At 42.1% G+C, this 15,945-nt stretch overlaps 1 long non-coding RNA gene across 1 annotated transcript in view; it reads left to right on the top strand.

The window, feature by feature from the left end:
• Positions 1 to 11,036, top strand: part of LOC125168887 (uncharacterized) — a 36,296-nt gene extending 25,260 nt beyond the window's left edge. Inside the window, exons 3-4 of the long non-coding RNA XR_007153330.1 lie at positions 9,739 to 9,802; positions 10,976 to 11,036. This is a non-coding gene — a long non-coding RNA (uncharacterized LOC125168887). The remainder of the gene's footprint in view (positions 1 to 9,738; positions 9,803 to 10,975) is intronic.
• The last annotated feature ends 4,909 nt before the right edge of the window (positions 11,037 to 15,945 follow it).

Raw genomic sequence — 15,945 nt, forward strand, 5'->3', positions numbered from 1 at the left:
GAAGTTAAAGGATGGATTATGGGGAAGATCGAGTTAAAAACGGGAAACCGAGATGGGAGAAGAGATGTACTTGTGGGATTGATTTTCTCCCTCTAAACGGCAGTCTGAAGCGACTTCCTTCCTATACATTTGATGGGCAATGCTGCTCTCTAGTGGCCAAGTGAGATGAGCACATGTTCCAATTAAATTCCCATAATATTTAGGGGCATGTTTTGTTGTTGGGGGATTTCATTGTTTTTGTTTTTGTTTTTGTTTTAAGTTCCTTTATTTACTTTGAGTGAGAGAGAGCACACGTGCAGGAGGGGCACAGAGAGAGAGAGAGAGAGAGAGAGAGAGAGAGAGAATCCCAAGCAGGCTCCTGGCTGTCAGCACAGAGCCTGATGTGGGGACTCACCAGCCAGGGAGATCTCGACCTGGGCCGAAACCAAGAGTTGGTGGGTCCGGTCGCTTCACCGACTGAGCCACCCAGGTGCCCCTCATTTTTAAGATTATTTTGGTTTTATGTCTTAAAATGAAAAGATAGACATTTTACCAAAACACATAATTCCTTCTAAAAGAACTCAGGTAACTCTCCTCCTCTTTGTTTCTTCACTCATTTTTCCATGATGTTCCTACATATGTGGGCAATTGTGGGCCTTCCCAGCAAACCATGTGGCCCGGGTGTTTGAAGAGGCCTAGGGAGGCCTGGCACCTCTCTTCCACCTCAGGCTCTGGCCACTAGAGGACCTCTGGGAGACGCACCGGGTGGACATTTTCTGTCACTGCTCCCTTCAGTTGGAAGGCTCTGTCCTTATTTCCTCACATGGATGGTTCCTTCCCATCACTCAGCTCAGCTCAGAGGCCACTTGGCTCCGGCAGTCCCACTGCACCCCCACCCTCCCAGAATGCCAATCCCCAGCACATTATCATTTTTCTGGCTTCATACAGCTCATTGCTTTTCAAAATTATGTTGTTTATTTGTTTCCTTATTTACTGTCTCTCTCTCTCCTCCATCACAATATAAGCTTTATAACAGCAGGAGCCTTATTTTTTTGTTCCATTCATATATCTCCAAACACTAGAAAATGTTGCAGGTGCTTGGCACATAGCAGACTCTCAAAAAATATTTTTGAATGAATGATATAAAAATATTTGTCTCCTAAAACTTCTCTCACAGCAGTAATAGTTTTGTCTAACATGTTGCCATCTCCAATGTTAGGAAAGTGGGACATGAAGATATAGGCAGAATTTCACTAGGGAAATATAATGTACAAAACCCCTGTCCAAGCATCAGCAGAAGTAGCAGATTAGTATTGCAAATTACTAGTACTAGGTTTAATTTAATTTTTAAAAGTCTGATTGTCTAGGTTTCTCCTTGTCTGCTCAGCAAAAAGTCCTACTGTATTCAGGTACAGTTTTCTAAAACAATAGAAATACCCAGAAGGGAACGTAATGGTAAAGAAAATTCTCAGTCTTGTTAATAATCAGATGTCAGTTGGTAGTATGATTTAATTTAATTGATTTAAGAGACATAAAGCTATGGATATACAACCCGATCATATCAGGAGAGTTTTTAAGAGGACAATATACCCTTTCTTGGTAATACCAGTATATCCTGTGCTGTAGTGACCACAATATCTGCCTTCATTATACCTTTTATTTTTTTAATGTTTATTTATTTTTGAGACAGAAAGAGAGTGTGAGCAGGGGAGAGGCAGGGAGAGGCTGGGATAAACAATCCAAAGTGGGCGCTGTGCTGACAGCAGCGAGCCCAATGTGGGACTCGAATTCATGAACCATAAGATCATGACCCAAGCCGAAGCTGGATGTTCAACTGACTGAGCCACCCAGGCACTCCTGCCTTTATTATATCTTTTAAAGCAAATGTTTAATGGTTTCCTTATGTAACTATAGAACCATCTTTAAAATAAGACATGTTTTGATAGTCTACTTATAGCAAGGTTTTGGTTTCATTTTTTCCTTCCTCCCCCCCCCCATATAAAATATAATATGCCACCCCAGTGCATAAAACAAAAAAAATTCTGAGCTTCCCTGGTTAAAGCCATGTAGGGACCCAGAGTTCTGCCCAATGAGTCTCTCTCACCATTCCGTCCTCCCTCCCTCCCCTCCTTCCATTTTGAAAGCCACTAAGTTCCCCCAGTGGGGCTACAGGGCTCCTAAATACAGACAGAAAACAATGGTGTAGATCATACCCATGGTAATCCCAACACTTTAAAAATTCTAATGTTCTATTATTAATTCTGGCTAAAGAGAAGCACTTATTAAACAAGCTAATGTGTGATTTCCATACATTTGCTTATTCAATAAATAATGTGGATTGCGTTCTTACTGTGTGCCGGGCTCTGCTAAGAACAGGGAATACCTGTGAAACAAACAAGGCCCCTGCTTTCACAGAGTTTATTGTAGTGGGAGATACTGATAAATAGACAGTTATAATGCAGCGAATGTAGCAAATGTGATGATCGGGTAAATACAGAGCAGAGCATACAGGGAGTACACTTAGCAGGAGCTTTATAGATCAGATATAGATGTAAATGAGTGAAAAGTGTGGGAAGCACTTTTCCAGCTAAGAGGATCACAAGTACACACGGGCCCAGGGTGAGAAAGGGTATGGCCCACCTGAGGAACCGGAAGAAGCTCTGTTTCAGTGGACCATCAAGTGTATGGGAGACACACCAGGGAGAGGGAAGGGTGAGGCTGGAGAGGTGAGCAGAGTCCACATCACAAAGGGTCATTGTAAATAGCTTGAACTTGAGCTGGAGGACAGTGTAAACCTATTGAAAGATTATAATCAAGCAAATGATGTGATCAGTTCAATTGTAGTTGAAGAATGCCAGCAAGCCTAATCAATGAGGTTGACGAGGAGAATGTTGCAGTAATTGAGATGAGAGATGATGGTGGTCTAATTTAGAAAATGGCCGTTGACGTGGAGAAGAAAGGTATTTAAGAAATACTCAACAAGACGTGGTTGGTTGACTATGAGAGATGAGGGTAAAGGAAAGGGAAAGGATTATGTCCAGGTTTCTGGCTTGAGCTACTGAGTGGATGGAGATTCCATCATTAATACAGAAGAACTAATATGGGCAGAAGGATAATGAGTTTTATTGGACATGTTGTGGGATATGCTTGTCAGATAAGCAAGTGGAAATAATTGGGATACAGTTGTGTATGTGGATTTGAATCTCAGAAAAAGTACGGCCTAAAGATAAACATAGAGGATTCATCAGCATATGTGGTTGGTGGTACTTGAAAACATGAAAATACATAAGATATAGAAAAGATTTGTAGAGAAAGAAAGAGAGGCTCTAGAATAGAACCTTGTGGGACAACACATGCAAAGGGCAAGGAGAAGAAGGGCTCCACAGGAAACAGAGAATGAAGCAACAAGAAAGTAGAAGGCAAATTTTTGGAAACTAAAGGAAAAAGGTGTTTGGGGCACCTGAGTGGCTCAGTCGGTTAAGCATCCAACTTCATCTCAGGTCATGATCTGACGATTTGTGGGTTTGAGCCCTGTGCCGAAGCACAGAGCCTGGAGCCTGCTTCAGATTCTGTGTCTCCCTCTCTCTCTGCCCCTTCCCCCTCACACTCCATCTCTCTCTCAAAAATGAATAAATGTTAAAGGAAAAGAGTGTTTCAAGGAGAAAGTGATTGACAATGTTGGACTTTGCTGAGAGATAACTGAGAAATGTTCTTTGGTTTTATCCAGAAGGCACTCATTGGTAACCTTAGTGAAAATAATATGCATGGAAGTCATAAGAATAGAAGTCACACTGTTATAGGGTCAAGGGAAGATGGAAAAGTAGAGACAACAGTGAGACAATTCTTAGGAAGTTTCGCTATGAAAGAAAAGTAGGACACAGGGTGATAACAGAAGAGAAATGTAAGGTCAAAGGAGGTTTTTGTTTGATTTTATGCAGAAATACTGATGGAAAGGAAAGTATTGTCATTTCTATTTTATAGAGAGTCAAAGAGGTTAAGCAATTTACCCAAACTCAACCAACGTAGAGGTGGTCAACCTTTTTTGTAACACAAAACTCCTATCTGTGTACACATCAGATTTAATTCAGTGGCATGATGGTTTAAAACATGAAAATTAATAAGCGGGTAAGAGGTGCCATCCAGACAAGTTTAGCTTTTGGTGTGTACCCAAATACCTCCTAGGCACACCCACAAATTCAGCTTCCAGGAGACGTAAACTAAAACACTACTCATGCAGAGCATGTATTCTGGAATCAGACTGCTTAGTTCAAATGCTAGTCACATGTGTACTAATTTAATGACCTTAAGCAAGTCCCTTACCCTCCCTAAGTCTCAGACTCATTAGTGTAATATGAGGATGTTCACAGTGTCTATTTTTGGTACATGAGTTCTCCATAAGTCTCTCGTATTTCTACATATCTTATGGAGACACTGACTGCCCTCTGTTCTAGGCTACCTTCTTGAGGATTTTGTATAGCAAACAGCCTTGGGACACAGAAATAGTGTCTCCCTCAAAGCAAAGGGCAGGCATACTTACTGTCTATGATAAAAGATTTAAGTTTACTACGCTTAGGGCTCCTCTTAGGGCTCCTACAACACAGACCACTGTGTATGCTGGCATCTCCATGGAACTGCGGGGCCAGAAGAACTATACAAATATGCTGAAACTCCTGCTTTAGCCTGAGTCGTGAGTGATAAAGTCCTTTGTCTCGTTCTCAGGAGGCTTATGTCTTCTGCCAGGCCTCAGAAGTTTGCCAATAAAGCTAAATCTCAGATCCCTTGCAGTTCTTCACATCTTATAGAATTTAAAGATGAAATGAGTTTGTTCATTGAAAATGTTTAACACACTCCTTGGTACTTAGTAAGCACTCCATAAATGCTAACTCTATATTATACCCATCACAATAAGGGTACGCCCATGGGAGTACCACATAAATGAAAGCATGTATGCCTGAAGCCCCACTTGAAGAAATCGGTCCTGTGTGTTAAAGCTTTGTGTAATTCTAGGAGTGTACTTTTATATATTCCGAATACAAATGCCAACGGGAAGGTAACTTACATAACTGTCCTTTCCCATCAATATCTCAGTGACTACCAACACTCAATTCTCATAGCAGAATTTGGCAGAGGAAGACTTAAGAAGTGTATGTTTTATGTGTTTGGGAGAGAACTTTGAACATAAGGTATTTCCCAGATAAACAGACTTGAGTAGGAGCTAAAGGTATCATTATGAGGATGAGGTTGGTATCTATCTTGTTCAGTACTGTATTTCCAACACAAGACCTAGGATACAGAGGCCCAAAGCAATCTTTCTTAAATAGATGACATCTCAGAGAGAAGTTCAGGGAGCCTTTCTTTGTCATCCACAAGTAGATATCTAAGTCACTGAAGTGTCCCTGTCCTCAAATTATCTCCACCAAACTTGACAACCATTTTACCTACTAAAAGGAAACTCCATCAAAAGTCTAAGATAAAAAGAAACAATAAAATAACAAAACAAACTTTTGACCTACTTTGTTATGCACTGAAAGGCACACTTTGGCAGACAAAAAGGCTTGTGCTATGTAATTGTCATCAATGTTTCACTTAATATTTTAATGAGCTGAGCAACTGACATCCTGGCTGAACACATGCCTTTTGTGGGTCTTGTTGCTAAGCAAAAGAAGTGTATAAAAAAACGTGTTGTCCTTTTTTTTTTTTTTCAAAAAAACAAAAGTCACTAATTCCTGAAAACATAAATACATCTCAACTGCCACTTGGATTTATACAAAGATGATTCCTGTCATCCTCCTTCCATCTCAAGCCAGCTCTTCTCATATTTTCCTTTTCCCTCAGAGCTGCTGTGTTGGGTTCCAGACCCCTATGCTGGTTCCTGGATGCAGAGCAGATGCTTCTGAGCCAGGACATGTCTGCCAGGACAGGCGGTGTCATTTTTAGCTATTTTTCTCTTCTACTTTCCCCAACCCTTCCCAGAACTACACTGATACATTTATTTTAATATTCTTTCTTTCCCTTCAGCTGGCAAAGTTTTCTCCATATCTGATGTTTTTCTCTATTTACTCTATACTCTTCTCTCTTCCCTGCCCCCCTGCCCTCAGTTCTCTCCATTTCCCTCTCTCCGTGGATGGGTGATATTTTGGAAACTCCAGAATGATCAAGAAGCAGTTTTAGAGAGGGGTGCCTGGGTGGCTCAGTGGGTTAAGCATCAGACTTCAGCTCAGGTAATGATCTCACACCCTGTGAGTTCGAGCCCCACGTCAGGCTCTGTGCTGACAGCCCAGAACCCGGAACCTGCTTCAGATTCTGTGTCTCCCCCTCTCTCTGCCCCTCCCCTGCTCATGCTCTGTCTCTCTCAGTCTCAAAAATAAATAAAAACATTAAGAAAAAAAAATTTTTTTTAAAGAAGCAATTTTAGAGAAGCAGGGGAGATTGGTAATATGATTCTAAATTTGGGGCACCTGAGTGCCTCAGTTGATTAAGCATCCGACTCTTGATCTCGGCTGAGGTCATGATCTCATGGTTCATGAGTTCGAGCACTGAGTCAGGCTCTGTGCTGACAGCATGGTGCCTGCTTGGGATTCTGTCTGTCTGTCTGTCTGTCTCTCTCTCTTTCTACCCCTCCCCAGCCTTTATGCTCAAAATAAATAAATAAACTTTAATAAATAAATAAATAAATAAAATTGGAGGGTGGGGGAGCAGCAGCAAACTGAATACTCTCTAAGCAATGTGGTATTTACATTACTTATTTGCCAGCCCTTGAAGATAAACATTAAAAATTTCCCCATCATATAGATGGAAAAACTAAGGACTGAGAGGTTAAGCTACCACACCAGGTTTAACAGCGAGTAAATGGCACCACCAAAATTTGCACCCAGACAGTGTGATTCCACGGCTGACTCAGCCTTGTGCTCTCATGTCTTGAGCTCAGATTGGGGGGGTGGGGGGGAGGGGCGGATAAACAGGAATTATCTAAACAATTTAATAAAGGAGAGGTCAAGTTCTTCTAGGCAGAGGGCATGGCAATGTATAGAGGCCTAAAGATGTGAACCAGCTTAACAAATTTGGGGAACCACAATATCCACAGGGGAGTAACCAGAAAACAAACAAAAAACCTAGGAAACTTTGGAGACTCATTTATGACATACTTAGGAGTGGAAAGACATGGAGGGTCATATTTAAGAGACTTGGGCTCAAATAACATCTAACATAATGGTCAATGCCTTATTTAACCTTGGTCAGCCCCTATTTCCTCATCTCTAAAATTGGGATGACACATATTTCAGGGTTTAATGGCAAAGATTTTTAAAAGATAACATATGAAATAGTTTTGTAAACGGTGGCATTTTATGCAAATATCTTTCACCCTCTTAGCTTCTCCCTCTCTGTCACGGAAAGTAGGTTCATAATTGAGACTGAGGAAGCAACTATAAAATAAAGGACATTCCAGAGGCCTGGGGAAATCTTGCAGGCAGCCTGCAGTCTGGAAGTTATTCTTTTTGAGCCTGAAGTCTGGGAGGTTTATGAGACCCATCCTAACCCAGCGGCACAGAGAAAACGGTTTTGTCAAAGACATTAGTCAAGTATTTTTCTACTTGAGAGAAGTTGCACCTTTGAACTCTGGCATTTTATGGATTTTTTGAAATATAATAAGAACAGAAGTGACTAAAACAAAGGAATGCTAGACTCTATATCTTAAAAACTGAACTTTGAGAAAATATGGAGAACCCGCAGAATTTGTATACCTGCTCCAATCCAGTGAGCTGGTATGGGATGCAGGTCAGCTCAGAACCTGGATGGGGGTGGAAGCCAGGCTCATCAGCAGATGAAAATGTGGCCCGTGACAGAAGATCCCAAGCCCAACACAAGAGCCACCTCCCCAAGCCACCACTTGGTTTCAGTACATGGAATGATTTGGAGCCATTTGCAACTTGGGCAATAATAGCAGAAAATTCTGTCACATTTTGAGGGCTCCTCTCTGTCCCTAAGCACCATTCTAAGAGCTAAAGGTAGAGCCATGGACAGGACAAGCAATGTCCCTTCTCTCTTGGAACTTACATTCTAGGCCCAGTTGGGTAGGTGGAGAGTACAAATGAACCAGGTGATTTCAAAAAAGTGCTCAGTGACATATAAGAAGTACTCACCTGTATTTGTTAACTGTATAGATAGATTAATGAGGCCTAGGATTCTCTCAAAAGGCCCTCTTTTTGCCACAAGGCAGTCAAGCCAACTGTCTTCATTGGCAATGCCATTGAAAGCAGTCATTCAAATTCATTCAGCCATTTGGCAAACTGTTCTTAAGTATCTATTCCATGCCAGGCACTATGCTAGGCTCTAGGGATATAAAGACAAAACATATCCCACTCAGTAACCCTTTTCTTGAGGAATCAGCTTCTTTGGACTTTGTTCTTCTACTGATTTGGCCCACTTGCAGATTCAGCCTGAATGTACCTGCTACCAGGAGGACACAGAAGGCTTGGTGTCAAAAGGCTTGCAAGAGCCTGGATGGCCCAGGCTTCCCATGTAGAAGTAAGGAGTGACATTTTCACAAGGCAAGTGGCTCCCTCCTGGAGGTTCCCATTGTTCTCAGAAACTCATGTAAATCTAGTAAAGAAAACGAAAGTTAAGCTTTTGGCAGTGTGGCGACCAATTCTTTCCCAAGCATGAGCATACATGGTATTTAATTTATAGAATGGTAACCCAACCACAGAATGTTCTAGAAGTCTCCAATATTCTAGAAGTCTAAAAGCCTAGAAGTTTACCTTCTGTAAAGAGGAGTGGGAAATCATTACAGAGGAAGAGTCTTACTGGCAGCTGCATTCACACAGCAGAGCAGAGTCCTGTGAACTTTAGTGCAAGGTCCCCTAACTACTAGCTCTCTCTGGGCCCACAAACATGCATGGACACATACAAATAATTAGGATGGCTTTGGCCATCTTATTATTAATATTTGGCCAGTTCTATAGCATCTTTTCTTCACTAAATCCCATGATGCCTTTGAGAAAAGCCTAATCTTTTCTTGCCAAGATATAAAGCTCTCTTCCAGGTGCCTGTTAATCCTTTTTTATTTTTACTTTTTTTTTTAAAGTGAAGAGAGTTTATTGAGCTAACAGACCCATTTAATTTGTGATTTCAAAATTGTGACCAGAGAAGTTTGAATTTGTGAATTGTTTAAACGTTTGCAAGGTGGAAAACAGCCCAGATGAGCAGCCAGAAAGGCCGAGAAGGAAACACAGGTGATGAGAAAGGAAAATAATCTTCCCCAAGAGGCGGAGCAGGGAGCAAATGGAAAAACACATTACAGAGCAAGAAAGAACACATTGTGTCCACCAGAAAATTGTTGTCAATCTCTTCTCAATTTTCGTCCAAAAAACATGCATGAATATGCAACAATAAATGTACGTGTCAAATGGGGTTACAAATGCCATCATTACACACAGCAGGACAACAAGGCTCTTTTGAGGTAGGAGACTTGACAGGAAGAAGAAATCTAAACTATGTTCAAATTTAGCAGAGAGCCCTTCTGGAGGAAAGTTGATCCATAAATCCAAGATATAAATAAACAAGCCACCAACTTAGACAATGTTCTTGAAAAACTGACGAGGCAAATCTCTTAAGTTGGAAACATGGCCCCGAATTCCATTGGGTTTCCCCTGACTTGATGAAGGACTATAATTGCTGCTCTCCCTAACCTGCAGTCCCACCCTGCTTCCACCCATACACAGGCACCCCTCCCAGATATTAATGTGACTTTCTTTTTAGTAGGCTGAGATATCACACTGACCTCTTTGACTCCATGTCGGTTGTGGATCCTAAGAGTCACCAGGTAGGCTTTTCCAGATATGCTTTCGTTTGATTTCTTACTATGCCTTTACTTTAAGTGGCAGGAAACTTTTTTTTTTAATTTATATATAAACTTCATAGGCCATGAGTGAGAACGGTAATTTGACTAATATAGATTTTATATTCTGTAGTACTATTATCAAAGTACTTTGATAACTTTATAGGTTGATTTTAATTTTGTTTTGTTTTAACCACAGAGGAGACCTGATTAAGATTTAAGCTCTTCTTCAGATAGAAAATTCCATCATGAACCCTAGACTTAGTACTCTGAACAGGAGCCTCAGTCATATTTTTGGATACTTGGTGAAGCAGATGTATTCCTGGATAGATGGTTGAGGCAGGGTACCCTCAGAGCTATTCGTAGCTCTGTATCAGGCCATAAGTGACAGCACATAACTCAAGGGTAAAAGGCTTGTTCTGAAAAATACAACTGACTATTGTCCTAAAGAATGAATCCTGGAGAGAATAAAACAGACCACGAAGGCGAGGGCTCTCTCCTCTTCAGTGCTGAGCACAGTGCCTGGCATGGACGAGTTGTTCTATGAATAATATTTTGAATAAGTGGATGTTCCCTTATCTTCATTGGTATATCCACTAAGTACCTGACAAAACCCCAAAACCTGAAATCATACTTCAAATTTGAAAATTCAAATTTTTCAACTTCTCTTACTAATGAGTATTTTGCCACCGTTCCCAATGGATGGCAGAATGAACTGACTAGACTCTTCTATACTCAACTTCTCATCTTTTAAAGCTCAAGGATCCTTCACCTATAAGACCTGTAAGACCTGTACTGGCCTTAACTCGGATAGATCATTTTCTGTTCCACAGCCCATCACAACAAAGATTTGGGAAATTCATAAACCACCTAATTGTCCCCTGAATCACAAAATATCCAATTCAAAGCAAAGTATGGGTCAAGGGACAAAGATGGTTTTCTAATGGTTTTTGCTTCACTATGTTTGTTATTATTTTTTAATTTTTTTAGAACGCTTTGTTTGGAATGTGAGTGCTGTATTTTTATCCTACCAAGAAAAGAAGGTTTTGTGCCTGAAAATATTTTTTAAATTGATAGAAGCCATGAAAAGGACAAAACCACTGATAGCTTATGTTCACTTATGGTCTTCCTAACCCTCTCTTCTTGGTTTCTTTACAGCTGTTAAGCATGTTTTGCCTGAATGCCACCAAGACAGTGAGAACACCTCTGCCCCTCTGCACCCACCTTGAGGTCAGACTTGATACTTGACTGCATTTTTAAAAAATTTTTTAAAGACAAATTCACATTTCCCAAGCATTAAGGATTAGTTTAGATTTTCTGAAGAATGTTCCAAGAAGACAGAGTCCTGCTGGCAGGGGGCAATATATCCTCTTTGCAACCATCCAGGAGAAGAGATTTTACATTCCTTCAGCAAACTCTGATAGTGTTGAACAAAAATATCTGCAAAAATGTCAGTTTACTTGGTCTGGGAGGAGATAAGCCATTGCCTCAGATGCCTTCTTTGCATTCCCTTTCTCTTTGTTATCTTGCTCCTGAATTAACTGCTATATTTCTATGCTTAGGAAATATAATAAACTGTAGTAGAAAGCACAAAGGGCCAGCGTGGGATTGTAAAATGGCAAGGAACAGAATCCTACTTTATGCTACTTCAGGACGCTCAACTGTCGCACAGCAGAATCACAAGGGGAGCTCTACAAAAATTGCTGGCAATTTTCATTAGTGGGTCTGGGCAGGAGATTCGTGCATCTGGAGTTGTAAATCCTGCACGTAAACCTTTCCCTCAGCAGCCTCTGGTCTCTCCTCCTCTCTGCATATGATTTGTTCCTGCCTAACAAAGCTAATTCTTTCGCTGATTCCTACACCATGATGCCAGAGGTCCTGTGGCTTTGGTTTGCCCGAGCACCAGTTCTGGCTCCCACCCTGCGGAACCTTTCAGAACCATCTGTCAGTTCAAATTACAGAGCAAATAGAAGAACCTCAGTTCTTCTTTGTTCAAATATTGGTCCCACCACTTCTAGATGTGTGACTTTGACCATGATACTTAGAACTCTAATTTCTTCTGTAAGACAGAGATACGAATTTCTACTTCACTGGGCTGTTGTGAGGATTAAGTACAAATGTATATATTGCAACTGTCCCAGTGCCTGGCCCCTACCAAGTCGGTCCCCATTCCCCTTCAGGCAAAGGTAAGGCTAAGAGCCCAATTTGCAATTTTTCTCTCACCCTGAGCTGGTGTCACCCCCGCTTTCCACAGGTATCTACAGTGTGGTCAGATGTGTCTTGTTTCCTCTCCCTTTGCTCACATTTTTCAATAGCCATTTTCATAACTCCCTATGACAGAGATAGAAAAGAAAGTTTCTGAAATTCAAAGTGGTTTGGCTTACTTGTGTTAGAGTCTCTGGCTGAGAAGAAAATTAAAACTAAAAGCCAAAATTCAATGTTTGTTGTGGGTGTCAGTGGATTTAATTCATCTGTGCCGTCTTAGTTTGGGCTACTCTAACAAATTACTACAGACTGGGTGGCTGGAACAGCAAACACTTCTCAGTTCTGGAGGCTAGAAGTCAAAGATCAGGTGCCAGCAAATCCAGTATCTGGTGAGAACCTTCGTCCTGGGTTACAGGTGACTTGTCTTCTTGCTGTTGTGCCCTCATATGGTGGGGAGGAGAGGGAGCAAGCTCTCATGTCTCATCTTAATAAGGTCACTAATGAGGGACGCCTGGGTGGCTCAGTTGGTTAAGTGTCCAACTTCAGCTCAGGTCATGGTCTCACAGTTTGTAGGTTCCAGCCCCGCGTCAGGGTCTGTGCTGACAGCTCAGAGCCCAGAGCCTGCTTCGGATTCTGTGTCTCCCTCTTTCTCTGCCCCTCCCCTGCTCACAGTCTGTCTCTCTCTCTCAAAAATAAATAAACATTTGGGGCGCCTGGGTGGCGCAGTCGGTTAAGCGTCCGACTTCAGCCAGGTCACGATCTCACGATCTCACGGTCCGGGAGTTCGAGCCCCGCATCAGGCTCTGGGCTGATGGCTCGGAGCCTGGAGCCTGTTTCTGATTCTGCGTCTCCCTCTCTCTCTGCCCCTCGCCCATTCATGCTCTGTCTCTCTCTGTCCCAAAAATAAATAAACGTTGAAAAAAAAAATTAAAAAAACAAAAAAAACAAAAAAAACAAAAAAAAAACAAAAAAAAACATTTAAAAAAATTATTTTAAATAAGGGCACTAATGCCATCCATGATGGTTCCACCTTCAGGACTTAATTACCTCCCTGAAGCCCCACCTCCTAATACAATCACATAGGGGATTAGGATGTTAGCATATGATCTTTGTGGGGGGTGGGGTGGGGGGGGATATAACATTCAGTCTGTAACAGTACCATCTGTCACTCCTGTGGCCCTGAAAAATAGAGGCTTTGCACTAAGTCGGCACACAGTAACCACATACTAATTTGTTTTCATTAAAATGCGTTCTATATTTTCATTTTTTTAATTTCATAAGTCTTCCAAACATAGGCAGAATTGAACATGGGTAATAAGTCTTAAATCATTGTTCCTCTTCCCCCGCCCCCGCCCCCCCGACTCCTGAAATGTTTCCAGTTTCTTTGTTGGGTAGAATCAGCATATTCTCTTAGTTTTTAATAGCTCCATAAACTCTCAGGCCTACCCACCCTGTTTGGAGTTAGTTGGCCTTGTTGCGTTTTGGTTTCGGTCAGTGGAGAGACCCTATAAGATGTGCCTCTGTGGGATGGGAACTAGGGAGAAAATTCTGACAAGCCGAGTTTTTATCTGACAAGCTTTCTCATATGATGTTAAACCCTCTCTGCACCTTACCAGGACAGGTGGCGGAGAAGCTTTTTAGATCTTTTTTTCTTCTAGTAAACCTTGTCCATTTGGAGCAAAAGCTTCCTTTTCTATCTTTTGCCACATTGTTCAAAGCTTAAAGGGAAAAAAAAGGCATCACAGAGAAAATCTGTTTGCATCCAGAGATGGCTGTTTTGGAAGCCCTGGACTGTAAGAGAGATATCAAGGGGACAGGAGGTCATCTTCCTTTGAGGTCAGACAGGTGTCCCTTTGTCATATTGATAACTTCTGGCTGGGAAGGACATCTGAAAAACATGTTCCAAACATGAAAGTTGAGGCAGCTCTTTACCCTGCCACTTGCCACCCGCGTCTCCACAGGAGTCCCTCCAAACAAACCTCCCGTCACAGGAGAGGCAGGCCCGCTCCTTCAGCCTCACCCTGCTCAGGAGCCTTTGCCAGGAGCACATCCATCCTCCCACGTCTCCCAGCCACTTCTGTGGATGTTTTGAAGTTTATACTTTCGAGATGAGAGAGAAGTCTAACATCTCAGTGACAACATTCAAATGTATTTTGTCCCCTGCAGAAATGAATAAATCATCAGAGCCACTTTGAAATTGGGAACTGAGGCGGAGCTAGACCACATGAACTTTGGAGGCCTCACCAGGGACCCTCAGTGAGGTTCTGAGTGAAGCTTTTGGAGGGCAATTTATGTAGACATGCCATGGTCCTGCCTGTGACCTTGAAAGGGCATAGGTTCACCATTCCACTAGTCAGAAGGCCCAGGGATGAACCTCTCTGAGAGAAGGAAAAATAATTTATGAAATCCATATTTAAATAATTATGACAGACAATTTTACTGAACATTTGCTCTGTACCAGGTACTATATTAAGTGCTCTTATAAGCATTATCTCATTGAATCCCCCTCCCCCCCACCAATCCTACGATTTCTTCATTTACAGATGGGGCGACAAATACGGTAAACTAGAATGTGTATGCATATGCGTTGTTTGTAGTGGTCATAGACTAGAAACATCATGACTCTCCATTAATAGAGAAATAATTAAATATGCTGTCTAGTAAGAAAGCAGTTTACAGTATAATACTGATTTCCAAAACAACCTTTTTTAGCCAGAAGGAAAGAAAAAAGGATCAAAAGAAATTTGGATACAATTAAAACTGAACGCATAGTAGGACCTAGGAAGCCCGCTTCCTCTCACAGAAAGCTCTTGACCTGTCTAGACCAGCTTCTTGGTCCTTTCGAAGCTCTATGTTTATGTTTTACTGCACTGACAAGCATAGTACCCTCTTAGAAATGCTGACACAATATCTAGGGAGGTGAACAGGCAGGCTGACAATGTAATTTAGCATCCAAATAGGGACTCTTTTGAGAGTAAAAGGGGGTGCTATGGATAACTGCCCCCGAGCAACAGGCATAACCCAGGAGCATCCTGAGCAGAGACTAGCCTACACACAGGACACCTATGGAGAGCAAGCCCCAGCCAAGCCCACCAAAGGCTGTGACCTTGAGTCCAGGTTCTGCCCCTCCCTTGGCTCCAGAGCTACAACCGGACCTAACATCCTCTTATTCATCACATTTGCAAGCATTACGTCTCTTTCCCTCTCATCACCTGACTGACTTCAGGTACCTTAGCCCTAACATACCCTGTGGGGTTAACAGCTTCCACTCATGTCTCCAAGCAGATGAGATCATCCTCCACCGAAGGCAAGTGGACCCACAGATTCTGTCTCACTCTCCTCTGCGAATCCCTCCGTACTCACCACTGTGCACAGAGACCGACAGCAGGGAGGACAGAGCAGATGCCTGGGACTCCATGAGGAAAGGAGCCCAGCTCACAATCCCCTCAGGGTTGCTTGAGAAGACCAGGCAGTCCAACGCTCCAGGGGACTGAAGAGAAGACAGAAAGAGGCCGAGGAAATCCAGAAAGTAAAATGCCAAACTCAGTTCCACTCAAATTGTCTCAATCATTTGTCAAGAAGAAAGCACAGGGCCCTGACCCTAGAATAAAGCAAATCTTCATTTCGTCTTCTTCAAAATGAAATAAAATGCAGATGGGAGATCCATCCCTTCCTCTCTTTGCTCACCCACCACTGCCCCATATTGCGTTAGTCACTAGAAACCTCTTATGCCACATAAAACACAGCCCAGGAAAGGCCAGGCCCATTAAACCAGGAACATGTATTTATGTCCATTTCATGGGGTCCTAAGGAATCCTATTTTCATGGAGCACAAAATGTCGTTTCAAAATAATCGTGCAAATGATTTCCTAAATCCTCTCTCCCTCACCTTTCAATGGTTATTTCTTGTGCTGTGAGTTGCG

Source organism: Prionailurus viverrinus, chromosome B3, assembly GCF_022837055.1.
Source record: "Prionailurus viverrinus isolate Anna chromosome B3, UM_Priviv_1.0, whole genome shotgun sequence".
Taxonomy (NCBI): Eukaryota; Metazoa; Chordata; class Mammalia; order Carnivora; family Felidae; genus Prionailurus; species Prionailurus viverrinus.